The following is a 20,058-nucleotide window of genomic DNA, read 5'->3' on the forward strand; positions in this document are numbered from 1 at the left end:
TAATGGATTAGTTAATCATCGAGACAAATTTAATGAGGATATGACTTGTTTTGGGACGATGACAGGTCCTTATAATTTTCATGACTTCACATGGTTGATAATGGGTTACGATGAGTTAGGGTCGTCGTTATGATGTTGTACTGTACTGTACGTGTGATTTATGAGGAATTTGTACGTACGATATTAGTCTTTGTGAAATTGGAATTTTCACATGTTAATGTAGTGGTATTTTTATACATGATGTTGATCATGATATAATGGAAATACGGAATCTTCGAGATTTTACGAGGTGTAGTTAACATAATAATGTCTTCTGATGATAAGGACAAGTCCATGTTGTTCAATGAACTCCATAATTCAGTATAATATCCTAATAGTGTTCATGAAAGTCAGAAATTCTAAGTTTAAGGTACGTGTAAATTTTACTGGAAGACCTTAGATCGGGAGAATAGATCCTCAGTTGAATATTCTGATACTGTTACAGTTCGAAACCAGGCATGCTCACTTTTCGATGTCTTATTTCGTACTCACATGGAGACTTTATATTTTTAACATCCTGGAACGAGTTAATGGAAGAGTGGCGAGATTGATTAACACCCGATGATGATGTGTAAATATTGTAGATATTTCCTTCTTTGATATTTTTCAGTAGCTAGTAGTAGATTTAGAGATTTCCTTGTGTTAAGACAGTTATTTCCTGTGTATTTGTGTTGTGGTGATGTGTGACACTTTGATGGAGTTAATTCGTTATGTGGACGGCATTTCCGCGCTGAGGATATATTTTTCCCTATTTATTGATTTCTCTGATGGGTCATAATACTAAATTTTTTGTTCATTTAATGATCAAGCGACAATAAGATTTGTTATTAGTTCTCACGAGGAGATAAGTGGGAAGACGTGAACAGATATACTTGACGTCTGGAATTAACTTTTAGAAAACAAAGGCAAATTCAAATTTTCATTTCAATATTAACAAATTTTTGATGAATAGAATTTCACTCAGTTTGTGTCAAGGTAGTAAAATTAATTAATACATCTTGGATATTTTTATTATACACTTTATTAAAATTAATGCATTTCTCCAGATTGTTCGCAAAACCTCATTTTTTAAAAAGGAAATTAACTCGACTTTAAATTACTAAATGAATGTTTTCAAACGAAGAAAAACAATGTTATATTCAAACACTCTTGTTAGAATGGTAGGGAAATTAAGTTACGTGTACCATCCCATTTGTTTGTATTTTTTTGTCACATCATGAGTAATAGAAATTAACGTAAAGTAACGATCATTTTCATTATCATAGATGTCAGGATGGCTAATATTTTATTTTCATTGAATAAAAGTGTGATATGTTCCCTCTATTTAAGATATTCTTATTTTCCGAACCTTATGTCAATCCTGCCACTTTCATATTCTTTTTAAGTCAGAGGTCCTGTGGACTGAGCACCCCTGGGGTGTCTCTTGTTCACCGGCAGACCTAGTCGGGGACAAGACAGACAGACAGACAGACAGACAGACAGACAGACAGACAGACAGACAGACAGACAGACAGACAGACAGACAGACAGACAGACAGACAGACAGACAGACAGACAGACAGACAGACAGACAGACAGACAGACAGACAGACAGACAGACAGACAGACAGACAGACAGACAGACAGACAGACAGACAGACAGACAGACAGACAGACAGACAGACAGACAGAGCTGACGGATAATTAAAAAGTGCGTTACCTTGTTACTGTGGACACGACCGATACATAAATACCATTCTTTTTTAATTCTGAGTAATGCACGGACAAAACTGTTATTTTATATATAGATGGTTCCAAAGTTCTACTTCCTCTTAAAACAATAATCACTATCACTACCACCACCAGCACCACCACCACCACCAACATCACCTATCCTTGTCAAGTGATTTATAGCAGCAGCTCGCTGTATGTCGTCACACTCTCACAGCTGGGCATGCATAAACAAAATAAGCCAACGTGCTTCTGCTAACAAACGAACAGTAATGGATCCTCCGGAGACGTATTGCCGCTCCGTGTCTTAATCGTGTATAAGATGTAATGACAAAATATAGCCAACTAAAAATAGCAGCAGGCTGCAGATCAATCAATCAATCAATCAATCAATCAATCAATCAATCAATCAATCAATCAATCAATCAATCAATCAATCAATCAATCAATCAATCAATCAATCAATCAATCAATCAATCAATCAATCAATCAATCAATTGAATGGGAGGGATTAAAAGGTAAAAGATTCCATTTTTTGGTCAAATTAAACTAAGGTGGCCATTATGTAGCTTATACGCAGTTGTATAAGAAAATGGAATTTGTTGAATTTCTATGGCGCTGTTGTAGATTGAAGTGAGTTTTAAAAGTCCTACTTAAACTCAGCTTGTAACTAATTTGTATTTTTTAACGCTAGGAGAATATGATAAAATTATCATACGGCCAAAAAGAGATAGCACTTTTATTTTGTGTTCACACGGTACTAAATGATAAATTAAGGCCAAAACAAAAGTAATGGGGTGTGGTCGAACAAAGTCAGGTGATGCAGGAAATACTAGATTACGAAATGAAGTCTTGAAGGAAGTGGATGAATATTGTTACTTGGGTGGTAAAATGACTAACGATGGCAGAAGTAAGGAAGACATAAAATGCAGACTAACACAAGCAAGGAGCCTTTCTTAAGGAAAGAAATTTGCTCACTTCGAACATTAATACAGGATTTAGAAAGATGTTTTTGAAGACTTTCGTCTGGAGCGTGGCACTGTATGGACAACAACTAGCTCAGAAAGAAAGAGAATAGAAGCGTTTGAAATGTGGTGTTACAGGAGAATGCTATTTGCTTTACATCGCACCGACGCAGGTAGGTCTTATGGCGACGATGGGATAGGTAAGGCCTAGGAGTGAGAAGGAAGCAGCCGTAGCCTTAATCAAGGTACAGCCCCAGCATTTGCCTGGTGTGAAAATGGGGAAACCACGGAAAACCATCTTCAGGGCCGCCAACATTGAGAATCGAACCCACTATCTCCCGGATGTAAGCTCACAGCTCCGCGGCTCTAACCGCAGGGCCAACTCGCCCAGTACAGAAGAATGCTGGAGGTGAGATGGGCAGATAGAATCACGAATGAAGAGATTCTGAATCAAATTGGTGAAAGGAGATCGATTTAGCTAAATTTAACCAGAAGAAGAGATAGAATGATAAGACACGTCTTAAGACACGCATGACTTTTACAGCTGGTTTTTGAGGGAAGTGTAGGTGGTAAGAAAGGTAGCGGTAGACCAAGGTACGAAGATGGCCATCAGATTAGAGCAGATGTAGGATGTAGTAGTTATGTAGAAATGAAAAGGTTAGCACAGGATAGGGTGTTATGGAGCGCTGCATCAAATCAGTCTCTGCACTGATGACTCAAACACAAACACACAAGAACTAGAAAAGGAAATGGTGGCCAGCTCATTTATAATTAGCACAAACACCTGACTTTCCAAATAAAGGAACCAGGGTACGATGCAGTGGAATTTTTTTATAATTTAATTTTTCTTGATGATGGTGGTGATTATTATAAGGAACGATAACAGCTCTTTTTAAACTCTGGATCAATAGAGAAGGAGATCTGAGTAGGCCTATCAGATATTCATAAATTATATTTCATGTTGTAGACTCTTCAGATTTCCAATCCCAGTGATCTAATACAAGGCTGTAAGAATTAATCGTGCATTTTATAAGTAAATAACATCTATCTTAAATATAAGCATCTTTATTTTGATTATTCTAAATAATTCCTAACAAAATATTTGTCTGGAAGATAGTACAAGTGATTTTACAGCCTTTGATTTCATTACAGCTTTGGGAAATTATCATTCAGCTGGGTGAACAAATTTAGCACATACGGTATTTTTACTACAATATTCTCGAAAAGGGAGTAACGACCCAGTGTGGCACACAGATTAATTATTTAATTAACTTCAACTTTCAGGTTATTTGTAACATCACACACTCACAGTTCCTTTGCTTGAACACATTTGAGCCACTCATATACCGCAATGTTCACTTCTGCGAAAACTGACTCCCACCGTCTTTTCATTCCTCTTCTTTATCTGTTTCCCCTCCAGGGTCGCTTTTTCGCTCGGACTCAATGAGGGATCCCACCTCTACCGCCTCAAGGGCAGTGTCCTGGAGCTTCAGACTCTGGGTCGGAGTACATCTGGGGAGAATGACCAGTACCTCGCCCAGGCGGTCTCACCTGCTATGCTGAATAGGGGCCGTTGGAGAGATGGGAAGATTGGAAGAAACGGGCAAGGAAGAGGGAAGGAAGCGGCCGTGGCCTCAAGTTAGGTAACATCCCGGCATTTGCCTGGAGGATAAGTGGGAAACTACGGAAAGCCACTTCGAGGATGGCTGAGGTGGGAATCGAACCTAGCTCTACTCAGTTGACCTCCCGAGGCTGAGTGGACCCCGTTCCAGCCGTCGTACCACTTTTAAAATTTCGTGGCAGAGCCGGGAATCGAACCCGGACCTCCGCGGGTGGCAGCTAATCACTCTAACCACTACACCACAGAGGCGGACCCTTTTCATTCTTCGGTTCCTATTTTCCTCCCACTCACTTAATGTGTCAATTTTGTTTTTCACTATTGTGTTTTCCTGCAGTTCAATTTTTCAAGAGCTTTTCTCACTGAAAATCCTTTTACGCTACATTTTCCTGTCTCGAGATCTAAACGCACTCGTCCCTGCTGTTCATGTTCACTGGCTGACAGAAATGCTACGGTACTTCTGCAGTTGAAACTCTCTTCCTTGTCAACTACCTGTCCTCGACCTTACCAGCGACAAACTGAGTCACGAATAGAATGATGCAAGATATGCTGGCAAATCTCTTAGTAACTTGTGAGAAAGCAGCAAGGCGAACAAAGCCTCGGTGAGCAGTCATTGGTAGGATTCCCGTGCAGCAAGAATTCTCAGAATGTACACTAACTAGAACACAATACGACCCTAACGAAAGGTTTGGAAAGAGCCTTGCACAGAAAAATTTACTTCACGGCTACTTCAGCTTTCCTATGTACGTTTCATCTCTCTTTTTCTTAGACTCAAAATACACTAGTACAAACATTCAAAAGGAATTCCTTTATGTCGCCAGAGAAAGAATAGCCTTGTTTAAAGGAGTTGTACTGGACGCTTAAGACAAGTCGATGAGACTAATGGCGAGGTGTCCGCTAAAACGAGGCTTATTTAGCACGTGTCTTATGTAAAATAAAATCGGTTCCGTGGAAAAAATGTTCGTATAGAGAGACTGTATATATTACCAAGCAGTATACATATTCTGGCTCCTTGCTCAATTTAAAGTGAATGGAATCTTTTCTTTCTTTATCTCACTAATGTCACTGGGTCCGCAGAAGAGAGGCTCTACTGTGTTACAGTATAGTGACTAATATTCATGCACACAAATATATAATGGTACGTTTTTCAATCTGATTAATAGTTTTGTAGTAAAACAATTGTTTAGTTTACCCAAAACTACTGCGAGTGGAATCTCTCTTCCTTTTTAATCTCACTCATTCAATTGCAATTCGCTTTGCGTCACACCGACACAGATAGGTCTTATGGTGACCATGGGATAGGAAAGGTCTAGGAATGGGAAGGAAGCGGCCGTGGCCTTAATTACGGTACAGCCCCAGCATTTGCCTGGTGTGAAAATGGTAAACCAAGGAAAACAATTTTCAGGACTGCTGACAGTGGGATTCGAAGTCACTATCTTCCGAATGCAAGCTCACAGCTGCGCGACACTCACCGCAGGGTCATTTGCTCCGTAATCAATCAATCAATCAATCAATCAATCAATCAATCAATCAATCAATCAATCAATCAATCAATCAATCAATCAATCAATCAATCAATCAACACTGATCTGCATTTAGGACTGTCAGCCAGGTGGCATTGTTTACCTACAGTAATCGTTTCTAAATACTAATTCAAAGAAGTTCGATAATTATAAACTGAGTACTTATTCCATCCCCTAATTCTTCTTCATAAGTCCGGCTCCATGGCTGAATGGTTAGCGTGCTGGCCTTTGGTCACAGGGGTCCCGGGTTCGATTCCCGGCAGGGTCGGGAATTTTAACCAATATTGGTCAATTTCGCTGGCAGGGGGACTGTATGTATGTGTCGTCTTCATCATCATTTCATCCTCATCACGACGCGCAGGTCGCCTACGGGAGTCAATAAAAAGACCTGCACCTGGCGAGCCGAACTTGTCCTCGGACACTTCCGGCAGTAAAAGTCATACGCCATTTTTTTTTCTTCCTATAAATATATATTTGTCCTCTTGAATTTCAACTCCTCCTTAATAAGTTCGACTCAGTGTTATTCATGTACTAATGTCATTCCATGCCAGCGCGGAACATACCGCTTAGTCGAGCAGCCCGTCTCTTTACTCCCAGGTCTTCCCAGCTGAAAGTTTGCAACATTTTCGTAACGCTACTCTTTTATTGGAAATCAACTAGAACAAATTATGCTGCACTCCTTTGTTCCCTTTCCAGTTTTCGAATCAAGTAATAGTGGCGAGGACTCCATACTCTAGTTGGGGTCTTACCAGAGACTTTTATGCCCCCCTCCTTTATATCTTGCCAGGATGAGTAGTTCAAACGTTTGAGGCGCTGGCCTTCTGACCCTGACATGGCAGGTTCGATCCTGTCTCAGTCCGGTGGTATTTGAAGGTGCTCAAATACGCCGGCCTCGTGTCGGTAGATTTACTGGCCCGTGAAAGAACTCCTATGGGAATGAATTCCGGCACCTCGGCGTCTCCGAAAACCGTAAGAGTAGTCATTGGGACATTAAGCAAATAACATTATTATTATTATTATTATTATTATTATTATTATTATTATTATTATTATTATTATTATTATTATTGACATGATATATGCTTTTTGGGCTTATGCCTTGTCAAGAAAATAAGGTGAAATTCTTTACGTTTCACAGACAATATTCGAAATTTTCTTCTGAAGACGGGCCGTGAAAGCATCAATGGTATTATTATTATTATTATTATTATTATTATTATTATTATTATTATTATTATTATTATTATTATTATTATTATTATTATTATTATTATTATTGTACCGGAAGGTACACCTCGACGCCGCACATTTAAATCTTGCGCCTAAAAGATCTCCTCTACTGGAGGAACCGTGAACTTGAAACTAGTCCTACTTAAACCTTTACTCAGAAGATGTCACTACAGTAATTTGATGTAATTTTGTTATTGTAAAGTTTCGTGTACTGTATGAAATTCTACGTGTTTTGTTTATCATTCATCAAGAAGTTAGGACTTTCTTCAACAGATGTCACTTCAAAAAAAAAAAAAAAAAAAAAAAAAAAAAAAAAAAAAAAAAAAAAAAAAAAACATGATCATGCACCCTGGTGCGAACTGAAAGAACTTTTGATTTGAAGAAGTTTTGTATTCATAAGTTTTTTTACTACAAGGTAATGGCAATGCAAGGTAATGCAAGGTAATGCAAGGTAATGGCTAATTAACATCTTTATTTCTTGCTAGCTCCGCAGTTTAACCCGACGGAGAGGTCCGAAACTTTAACTATTTAACCTACCTTCTGAAAATGTAATTTCCGCCGGCTTATGTAATAACTGCATAATATCTTAAACTGTAAATCGGGGATAGAGAGTGATGTACCCTCTCGAGCTCCCCTTCATGTGGGTTTGAGGTGACTACGTTTTGGTAACTGGTTTTCTTCCTTTCCGTAAAGTCTTAATTATTCTTATACGAGTCACCTCCATAGTTTGGGAATAGCCCCTGTTTCATCGGCCTAGTGCCCTTTAGGTTTTAAGAATTCATATCTAAGAGTGCAAGCATTCGCCTCCTTTCATTTTGTGTTCGGGCCATTTATTTAACTGTTATTTCTTTTATACAAAGGCCCTATAGGTTGGGTACGAGATACCGCTGTTTCAAATTGTAAGCTGGGCCATGGAAGGCCAAAAGGTGTAAGATAGTTTTGGTGGTGCCTTGAATAGGCTTCAAAACTGAGAGCCTGTTAGCTCTTTTTCAAAGTAAGATTACTGAACACCTTTTGAAGGATGGATATTGTTTGTTGGGGAGCAAGCGCTCCATGTATTGAGGGATTTCTGCCCTTGTGGAAATCCCCCTGTGGGTGGGGGCGGTAAAATAACGCCCACGGCATCCCTGCCAGTCGTAAGAGGCGACTAATAGGGGCCCCAGGAGCTCTGAACTTTGGAGCGTGGGTTGGCGACCACGGGGCCATTAGCTCAGTCCTGGCATTGCTTCTGCTTACTTGTGCCAGGCTCCTCACTTTCAACTATCCTATCCACCTCTCTTGGTCAACACTTGTTCTTTTCCGACCCCGACGCTATTAGGTTTACGAGGGCTAGGGAGTGTTTCATTTTCATGCCCTTCTTGGCCCTTATCTTCCTTCGGCCGATATCTTCATTTTTCGAAGTGTCAGACGCTTTCCATTTTTCTCTCTCTGATTAATGTTAAATAGAGGATGGTTGCCTAGTTGTACTTCCTCTTAAAACAATAATCACCACCACCACCTTGTGGAAATTTGTGCCTTTTGTAAATTTAAGCTTGGAGCTCAGAAAATGTAAAGTGAGTTCTTGAAGCCCAAGATCTGTTTATACCACCAATTTTGTCTTTCCCAGTCTTGTGTATGTATGGCTACTTGTACCTGTTACACTGTTATTTGTTGATTTTTGAAATTCTAAAGAAATATAACCTTTGTTAAAGTTTTAAATAAATTCGTGACATTGTAGGTAGACCCATTCATCCCGGCACCTTCTTTTACCTCGGCTGGTCCACGGGTAATCCCGTAACAAGTGGTAGCGGAGCGTGGTTGAATGGGTCTCTATTAAGCCCTTTTGACGGCTAAACATAGAATCCGTTCTGAACTCTAAGAATTTTTTTAGTCACTGGACATTTTTTTCTAAATTTGGAAATTTCTTTCATCATGTCCGGCTTCGCGAAGTCCTCCATCCCGGCTACTTGAGCAAGGAGGAATTGATTTACGAATTATCTATTAGAAATGTTCAATCTGGAGGCACGGTTGCGGCAGATACCGCCATTTTGTATCCCAACATTGGGAGAGGACATTGATGAGGCTCTGTTCACTATCACGGACAACACCACCGAGCTAGCTTCTGTAGTAAGTTTTTTGAAGTAAGTGATCCTTCTGCTAACCAAGTTAAGAGAGTGCAGAGAAGATTGTTCCACTTTTATAGCAGGGTGAGCGATCTATTGTCTCTAAAATTAAATGAGGTCATGCTAAGGAGGCGAGTAATTTAGTTGATCATCTATGAAAAATGTCCAGTAAAGTTAGCCAATTGTTAACTGGGGCAGCTACCCCCAAAACCGATCAAGCCACGGTTGTAAACATTGTAAGTGAGGAAGATTCTTCCAAGGGTGAAGAGGGTAGAAAATCTGGGGCAACTCAACAAACTTCTGCCCCATTAGGAAATGAACCTGAGCGCCGTACATCCATTCCACCATTCTCTTTAAATAACGTTGTCTCTGAAGCTTCTTCACCCCCTAGGCCGTTACCTACTATGTCACCCGTGTTGAGCAGTTTGCCTCATCCTTTGGCTGTGTTGCTTAGGGAAATTTCTAAATTTTCGATTAATTCTACCACTGATGTCATTTCATTCTTAAAATTTTTAATTGAATTTCAAGATCACGCTCTAGTGTTTTCTCTTTCTCCTTGTCAAATTCTTCAAATTATTTAACCTTACTCCATAGGTATCCTCTCGGACAAAATAGTCAGAGCCATAGCTGAACAATCCTCTATAGAAGACTTTGATGCACACCCCCTGGCTAATTTCACTCCGGCTCGAGCCATGTCTTCCCTAATTTAAAGGTATTACTACAGAGTACAGCGACTGGCTGAAAATATCGCCGACTTCATCCAGGACATGAAGTTTTATACAAGGGTATTTGCTCTTCATTTCCCGGAAGATCAAATTGTGCAGGCCATTGTGGAAGGCATCTCCTCACCCTATAGGTCATATCTATGTTTTGCGTCGCGTCCTCAAGCCTTTGCTGAATTAGAGGCTATGGCGGTCTCAGCCGAAGGTATTAGGTATGCCGACACCTTACGAGTCGCTAAGGAGCATCCTGCGTCTTCGAATAACTTTCGGTCTCCACGTCGCCGAACTTTCACCACCCGTAAATGCTATGCGTGCGGGTCTACGGAACATCTCCGTAACAAGTGCCCAGTAATAAAATCGAGTGGGACAAAGAATGGAGCAGTGTCATCCCAAGGCTGTTTTAAATGTGGCTCGTTTTCTCATATCGCCAAGAATTGTCCTAACGCCAATAGCACCCCCTCCTCTTCAACTTCTGGTGCAACCTCCACCAACTCAAATAATAGGAAATGACTAGTGTCTCCCGCTGAGTCAGTGTGTTCATCTTTTCAAGACTGGGCCCCTATTAAACCGTCCGAAAGCTCAGAACAGGGTAGCAGTTCTCCTAACCCCGCATTTAATGCCACTAAGAATGCCTTAGGATTGCAGCGGAAACCCCCGCACTGGTACCTTTTTTGAAAGTGGAATTGAATAGTGAGCCCGTTGCCGCTCTATTAGACTCTGGGAGTGTCAGTTCTATTATTTCGGGTGATAGGTAATCTAAAGTATGTTTGTAAATTTTATGATTATTGTTCGGCTTCAGTTCAATGCGTTTCGGCTAATTCTTCTCCATTAGAAATTTTAGGTTACCTATTTTCCCCATTATATTAGGAGCAGACTTCATGTCTCATACCGGTCTAGTGCTCGACATTCAGAGCAAGTCGTGCACTTTCAAATTTGCTTTAACTGTAAAATCCCTTTGCTTAAGTGTAGTTCTGCATCATGTTCATATGTTTCGCCTATCCAGGATGAGATGTTGTTAGACCTTAGACATCTACCTGAGGAACAGGCTGATAGTAACCGTAACTTGTGTCAGTCGTTTCCTGATGTGTTTTCTGATACTCTTGGTGTTACTGACCTTATTGAATATAAGATTGAGGTTACTGATTCGATCCCGGTCAGATTTCCACCTTATAGGCTATCTCCTCCTAAAATGAAGGCTCTTAAGGAGATCATCGACCAATTGCTAAAAAATGGTATTATTCGACCCTCTAAGTCGGCGTATTCGTCGCCCATTTTTCTGGTTCCGAAACCCCAAGGTGGCTTCAGGCCTGTGATTGACTATAGGGCTTTAAATCGGAAGGTGGTGTTACAATCTGTGCCTCTTCCCGATCTTCACTCTTGTTTTTCATCGTTTCGGAAGGCTAAGTTCTTCACCATCTTAGACCTTAATCAGACGTATAATCAGATTCCTCTAGCCGAGGAACCAAAACATCTGACAGCTTTTGCCACGGATTGGAACTTGTATGAGTACAACCGCGTGCGTTTCGGGCTCGCCACGGGGGCAGCTGTGTTAACTAGACTGCTAGATAGGGTCTTCTCCGACATCAAATTCGAATACTTGTACCATTATCTTGATGATGTTGTCGTTTTTTCTGAGACGTTTGAAGAACATCTAGATCATCTGAAAGAGGACCTTAACCGCCTGCGTAAGGCCGAGTTGACTGTGAAGTTATCTAAGGTAGCTTTCGCTAAGCCTTCCATGTCATTTCTAGGCCATATTGTGTCACCCGAAGGTGTTTCGATCGATCATTCTAGAACACAGGCCACCCGTGAGTTCAAACCTCCTAAGGACATCAAAGCTATTGCCAGATTCATAGGCATGGTTAATTTCTTCACGAAATTTATTCCTAACTTCGCTAACAGAACGGCTCCCTTGAACTTACTTCGTAGGAAAGGCGTCAAATTTGACTGGGGGCCGTCTCAACAAGCCGCTTTTGAAGACCTGAAATTAGCTCTTTGCAACGCCCATGTACTTGCTATGCCTGATTTCTAGAAGAAATTTATCGTTCAAACCGACGCCTCGTCGTCGGCGGTGGCTGCTGTGCTTCTTCAAGAAACTGAACTCGGAAGGCGACCCATCGCCTACGCATCTAGGACACTATCGGCTCAAGAACGCAAGTATTCCATCTATTAACTTGAGGGTTTGGCAGTCTTATTTGCATTAGAGAAGTTCCGCCTCTCTCTGGAACATGTCAAGTTCGACCTAGAAACAGATAACCAAGCCTTAAGTTTGGTCCTAGCTAGGCCGCGTCGTACTGGTCGTATAGGCCGTTGGGCCATCAGGATTTCTGCCTTCCAGTTTGAATTAGGCATATTAGAGGATCTGAAAATGTTGTGGACGATGGACTAAGCCGCAAGTTTGGTAATGATGTGGAGACCTCCGGATTGCAAGATAGTTCTTCTCTTCCCTCGCCCATACTTTCGGGCATTAATGCCATTCTAACTGACGCCCCCATGTTGTTTAGGGATATTATGGAAACCCCTTCTTCTGGGGAACATGTCGTCCTTTATGTGTTGAGGAATGGAGTTTCATGTTGCCCGTCGAGGCATGACCATGAGAGGAAAGTTGTGGTTCCAGGGGGTAAATTTAGGCATCTTCAAAACTCGAGAAAAGATCCGAGAGATGTTTATTTGGAAAGGTATGGACGGTGAAATTCGAGAATTAGTAATGGCTTGTAAATCTTGTTGGCTTAGTAAGCCCACCTTGTCCACTAAGCTAGGTCTATTATCTTCTCATCAAGCGTCGCGCTCCATGGAACGCCTCTATATCAACTACGTAGGACCCTTCCCCCAATCAAAGGGGAACGCCAACAAATTCATTCTCGTGTGTGTAGATGGTTTCGCAAGATTTTCCAGGTTATTTCCGACTAAGCTGGCTACCGCTCAGTCCACTATTTCTTGTTTAAATACCATCTTTGCTTCTTTTGGCCCGTGTCAATACGTAATTTCTGATAATGCTAAGGCATTTACCTCCAACCTCTTCCGTAAATTCTGTTTTGATCTGTCTATATCACATGTAACAACATCGGCGTATTATCCCCAACCATCTCTGGCTAAGCGGGTCAGTCGTAATCTGAGATCGGCTCTCATTGCATATCATCATGATGATCATTCCAGGCGGGATACATCCCTGCATAGGTTAGCCTTTGCTTTGAATTCGGCAGTCCATGAGTCCCATAAGTTCCCTCCTGCTTCTTTGATGTTTGAATTTGTGCCTAACCCGCCGCTCTCTAACCTTTGGTGTCTTAATGATATTCTACCAGAGACAATAGATCCCGATAATATTAGAGATCTATGGAAGAAGGCTAACGCCAATCTTAAAGCTTCTCATGAAAAGGTTAGGGAAAGGTATGATCGTGGACGGAGGCCCACCAATTTAAAAGTAGGAGACCAAGTCATGGTAAGAAACTTTGTTCCCGCGGGTAAGCTTGCTCCCAGATTTCATGGGCCGTGCTTCATATTAGATTTCCTGACGCCCGTTATATTATTGGTGAGCAATCCAGCCACCGAGAGGATATTTAGGGTCCACATCTCCCAGGTGAAACCTGTGTAATGTTATTGTTATCTTAGCGATCAACGTTTAGCAGCAGTTTGAAGGTTATATTTTTTGGGAAGCCTTCTGCCCCAAATTATTGTATTTTGTTATCTATAGTATGTACGATCTTTCCCTCCGGTTTTCATGCTGTCTTTTCCTTTGTGGCCATTACCAAGCCCCCGTCTCCTGCATATCCACACCAGTGGCATAAAAGCCTTCCACGCCGCACGGCCCTCAGCATCACCAATAAAGATCGTACCCTCTAATCTCAAGTCACCAACAGCACCTTAATGTCGCCGAGATCTTACTGTTTCATTGCCCCCGCAGCCGTTCGCCGCCGTACTACCACTGAGGTGGGGTACGGGCCCACTCCACTCCCGCGAAGTCTACTTGTGCACGGCGCGCCGGAGTCCATCTCCCGGCAAAGGCTGAAGTGCGGTGCCCCTACCGCCAATTCACCCGGGACTGGAGATATACTTCTAATCTGCGGCGTCCTTCACTACGACTACCTCTCTCCTAGTAGAGGGAGAGGTGTATCTGAGGGTACTTGGGAGGGTCCGGGCGACCTCAACTGGATATCGGCAGTGGCGGCAGGACTTGCCGTCAAAATTATATTCACATTATACTGCAACAAAAACACTCTAAAGCTGGAGTTTAACCAGTTTCTACCTATCTACTTCAAAAAAAGAACTTTGAAAAATTTTCTTCAAAGTGAAATTATTTTTCAAAATTCTTCTGTGTCACCCCTAGGAAGGAAATTTGGGGGGCGGAGGTATGTACCGGGAGGTCTGTATCGGGAGGACTGTACCGGGAGGTACACCTCTACGCCACACATTTAAATCTTGCGCCTAAAAGATCTCCTCTACTGGAGGAACAGTGAACTTGAAACTAGTCCTACTTAAACCTTTACTCAGAAGATGTCACTACAGTAATTTGACGTAATTTTGTTACTGTGAAGTTTCATGTACTGTATGAAATTCCACATGTTTTGTTTACCATTCATCAAGAAGTTAGGACTTTCTTCAACAGATGTCACTTCAAAAAAATACATGATCATACACCCTGGTGCGAACTGAAAGAACTTTTGATTTGAAGAAGTTTTGTATTCATAGGTTTTTTTACTAAATTATGTTTATTCATCTTAGGGTTGGCAATATTGACCTTTGCTTTCCGCCAGTTTTGAATTTAGCCAATCAAGAATTTCTGTAATTAATTTTTCGCCTATCACAGGCTTCTTCTTCGATTGTGTGTGTAACTTTTCAATCCACCAATAAAACCCGGAGGTCGTGTCTTGTTTATTCATGAAAGTCTCGAAATTTCCCATAGCTTTTATAAACTGCGGATTTTCACGTCTCTTGGCCATTTCATCGTCATCTAACTAAGTGTGTGTGTCAAGCATGAAGCGGGAGGCGCTTCTTTCATCAGACAGCAGTTCTTCTGCAAGGTAATGGCAATTAACATCTTTATTTCTTGCTAGCTCCGCAGTTTGACCCTTCTGAAAATGTAATTTCTGCCGTCTGTTGTAATAACCGCATAATATCTTAAACTGTAAATCGGGGATAGAGAGTGATGTACCCTCTCGAGCTCCCCTTCATGTGGGTTTGAGGTGACTAAGTTTTGGTAACTCGTTTTCTTCCTTTCCGTAAAGTCTTAATTATTCTTATACGAGTCACCTCCATAGTTTGGGAATAGCCCCTGTTTCATCGGCCTACTGCCCTTTAGGTTTTAAGAATTCATGTCTAAGAGTGCAAGCATTCGCCTCCTTTCATTTTGTGTTCGGGCCATTTAGTTAACGGTTATTTCTTTTACACGAAGGCCCTATAGGTTGGATACGAGCTACCCCAGTTTCAGTTTGTAAGCTGGGCCATGGAAGGCCAAAAGGTGTAAGATAGCTTTGGTGTTGCCTTGAATAGGCTTCAAAGCTGAGAGCCTGTTAGCGCTTTTCAAAGTAAGATTACTGAACACCTTTTGAAGGCTGGATATTGTATGTTGGGGAGCAAGCGCTCCATGTATTGAGGGATTTCTGCCCTTGTGGAAATTTGTGCCTTTTGTAAATTTGAGCTTGGAGCTCAGGAACTGTAAAGTGAGGGCTTGAAGCCCAAGATCTGTTTATGCCACCAATTTTGTCTTTCCTAGACTTGTGTATGTTTGGCTACTTGTACTTGTTACATTGTTATTTGTTGATTTTTGAAATTCTAAAGAAATATAACCTTTGTTAAAGTTTTAAATAAATTCGTGACATTGTAGTTAGACCCATCCATCCCGGCACCTTCTTTTACCTCTGCTGGTCCACGGGTAATCCCGTAACAAGTGGTAGCAGAGCGTGGTTGAATGGGTCTCTATTAAGCCCTTTTGACGGCTAAACATAGAATCCGTTCTGAACTCTAAGAATTTTCTCAGTCGGTTGAAATTTCTTTTCTAAATTTGTAAATTTCTTTCAGCATGTCCGGGCTTCGCGAAGTCCTCCATCCCGGCTAGTTGCGCAAGGAGGAATTGATTTACGAATTATCTATTAGAAATGTTCAATCTGGAGGCACGGTTGCGGCAGATACCGCCAATTTGTATCCCAACATTGGGAGAGGACATTGATGAGGCTCTGCCCACTATCACGGACAACACCACCGAGCTAGCATCTGTAGTAAGTTTTTTGAAGTAAGTGATCCTTCTGCTAACCAACTTAAGAGAGTGCAGAGAAGATTGTTCCACTTTTATAACAGGGTGAGCGATCTATTGTCTCTAAAATTAAATGAGGTCATGCTAAGGAGGCGAGTAATTTAGTTGATCATCTATGAAAAATGTCCAGTAAAGTTAGTCAATTGTTAACTGGGGCAGCTACCCCCAAAACCGATCAAGCCACGGTTGTAAACATTGTAAGTGAGGAAGATTCTTCCAAGGGTGAAGAGGGTAGAAAATCTGGCGCAGCTCAAGAAACTTCTGCCCCATTAGGAAATGAACCTGAGCGTCATACATCCATTCTACCATTCTTTTTAAATAACGCTGTCTCTGAAATTTCTTCACCCCCTATGCCGTTACCTACTGAGCCGTATCCTGCCAGCCCATATGAAATATTTAAGAGTATTATTTGACAAAATATATATATAAATTTTATTCATACAAATTAGTCATAAATGGTAGAATATTGAATCCCAAGATAGCTGAGACCGGATGTCGATGGAGACATTATGTCGCTGGACATTACTTAACACTTCCTTCTGACCGTGAGAATAGTTTCGCGTAACCAAGCGTTGGCAAGTTTCGGCACGTGTACTGGATGATGACCAAGCATTATATTCAGCCAATAAGAACGTGAGGATTTGGCAAGTATGGAGTCTACATCGCGCCAAGTCTCAATCCCAGGTTGACCAACGTGTACAGTTGCTTGTGTTAATTGCTGTCATTCATCGGATTTCCACAGGTCGAGAAGTGGAATATAATCAGAAATACAATATTATAATTAGAGGAAGAGATTTGCTATCGTTTGAACTGTGTTTCATAAATGTATTATAATTAATATTGTGTCATCATACGTAGCAAGCTTTCTGATTGGTGGTTTGTTTAGACAACCGGGAACCCCAGAGCTGAAATGGCGTTACCGAAGCTTCCTTAGTACCCGAGCTCTGGAGAGCGTCATTCTGACTGGATAGTTTGAAGAGTGTGGAAGTCATTCTGTCTGGATAGTTTGGAGAGTGTGGAAGTGTTATTGTGATTGTGAATATTGAAATGTTATATTAGTAACAGTATTTGATTCTAAACAACTGTTTCAATCGTGCTGCTGGAAGATATAACTGTTCCAGAGTATATGGAAAATTATATTATTGCAAAGTTTGTTTTTTCAACCCATATAAATGGTGTTAACTGACCGCAGTATAGCGAGTGCAAGGGAGACGTGCTATTGTCTCACACTTTCGCGACGGGCGCATTCGCGAGGAACTTTCGTAGCGTACCGTGTGCTGCTTTTGAAACTGTGTGTATATACCCTTAAAGTTGAACTTTTCATTATTAAGGTATCAGTGTGTTTGGCTGATCCTATTAAAAAAAAGAAGGGTTGTTCGGCTCGTGGCATTGAGCGGCGAAGATATTGTTAACCAAAGCCTTCTGTGTTCCAGTTGTAATAACTTTTCATCAAGAAAATGGCTGTGCATGTAGAAGAAGGAAGTGCATTCCCACGTGTTGATGCTGTGACCAACATGGTGTAGATCCCTTACCCAGCGGGGATGTGAGCTGTTACCTTGTATCCCGAGAGTCTCCTTGAATCAGATAGGATGCATGTGTTATTTATGGAATGCTATATGAATTATGTTAAGGTACTAGGGCAGTGTTGATAGGATTTTTAATTTCATGTAAGGTAAGCCTGACGGCATGTGGTTGATTCATTTTGTTATTATGATATATTCGGATATGAGAATAATGCATGTTTATTTCATATTCATTTTGATTTATGATTAGGTAATTGGGATAACGAGGGATTTGATAGGATTAGTTTGTTATTCATTGATGCATGTTTATCTAGTGTAGGATATTCCGAGTTTTCCTTATATATAAATGCTAGGAGGACTAGATTGATTGGTTCATCTAAGTACAACGTTAAATACGTATTACTTCATTTTATTTCGGTTATTCAGAGAGACAGGTATAGCTAATTTGCATGACGCATGGTATTTCAGAAGCTGTCTGAAGGAGCTGCATAACGACGTCGTAAGAATAAGATCTTTGAAATTAAGTTGGAATTTATTTTTGCCTAATGATTTGCACAGGAAACGAACCGGGTCTCATAATGTGGAAGGCCAATGTGATTCATAAGAAATATGAGATATAAGATTGCATGCTGAATTATAATGTGTTGGTGCAGGCCGATTGTATGCCTGACATGCGAGAGAATAATGTGCAGTGGATATGTACCTGCCAGTTGTCTTCTGAGTGTATATTGTGATCAGAATAGACAGTATTAATTCCAGACTAATGAGTCTGATGTTGTTAAATGGTAAAAGCATGCTAAGAAAGAATGATTATACGTGAGTTTCCGTATAGTCGGCGATAGGCGTTATCTCATGGCGAGCTGATTACTGGCCGTGTTTTATTAGAAGACGTGAATGAGACGGTATTTCCTGTGACAGTCTTGGGAGACAGAATCCAAACTTTAGCACAGTGTTGAGTTCAACATTCCTTTCAGCTCGCAGTCTACCCGGAAATACATGACGGATGACCGCGCTGTTGAGCGCTCAAATGCAGCAGAAGGAGGCAATGTTGCCCATTGCTTTCTTCATGATATTGAGGGTTATTTATATGTTTTTACCTTACAGGATGATGTTTTACATTGTTATATGGTGTTTGAATACCTTGTCTCGTTGTTTTAAGGGGGAACAGCCCGAGTGCTGAATTATTGATGGTTAATCTAGTTTTGACTAGTTTTTTTTTGTGGTGAACCGCGATTCACGTAGAATCTGTGTAGTATTTAAGGTTTTTACTCGTTATCCGATGTATATAGATGTGTTTAGTTTTGATTATTTGATTTGTTGTAAATATAGTATAGGAAATGCCCCTAGTATTTTGCATAATTCACATAACATCCCATCGCGTCTTAATCTTTATTTCGTTTCATCGTAACTTTTCTTCATAATGTAACCTTTCTTTAACCGTAGGGTTTTGGCGATTCTCGTTTCAAATTAACTTCGTATCGTTGTGATGCGTTGAAGTGTAACTCCATGCGGAAACAGTACATATCAGTGTATGCGTACACTTGTTACCATACAATGTAAACAATGGACTATAAGAAGAAGCTCAGTTCTGAAAGGATATAAGTACTCATGGCTGAGTTTGATATTTTATTTCAATTTTGTTTCCTTAAACAGTTAACGTTGCAAATGTCCATTTATTTCCTTTATTTTTGAGGTTTGTTATGATATTTTAACTTTTGTGTTCATCAATTTTCAAGTAGAATGATTTGGGGATATTTATAAATAAATCCATCTTACCCCATATGATTGTTTCTCATTCGTGTTATACCTCCATTTCCTGTCATTTATTTATATTTAAGAGTAGAACTTCGACTTTTATCCTGACCCAACCGACAACCAACCCACTCTCTGCCCAACCCTGAGTTAGTCGGATGTTCATACAGGAATGGAGGCATCGTCCTAGAGGGCATTTACCCTTGGGTACGGTACACTACTATGTCACCCGAGTTGAGTAGTTTGCCTCATCCTTTGGCTATGTTGCCTTGGGAGAATTTCTAAATTTTCGATTAATTCTACCACTGATGTCATTTCATTGTTAAGATTTGTAGTTGAATTTCAAGATCACGCTCTAGTGTTTTCTCTTTCTTGTCAAATTCTTCAAATTATTTACACTTACTCCATAGGTCTCCTCTTGGACAAAATAGTCAGAGCCATAGCTGAACAATCCTCTATAGAAAACTTCCATGCACCCCTCCTGGCTAATTTCATTCCGGCTCGAGCCATGTCTTCCCTAATTCAAAGGTATTATTACAGAGTACAGCGACACATAAGACTTTTATTAAATTCACACTTTCTAGGCCTATCAAAGGCAAAAAATGAACAAAATTAAATAAAACAGTA

This window comes from Anabrus simplex, chromosome 9, assembly GCF_040414725.1.
Source record: "Anabrus simplex isolate iqAnaSimp1 chromosome 9, ASM4041472v1, whole genome shotgun sequence".
NCBI lineage: Eukaryota > Metazoa > Arthropoda > Insecta > Orthoptera > Tettigoniidae > Anabrus > Anabrus simplex.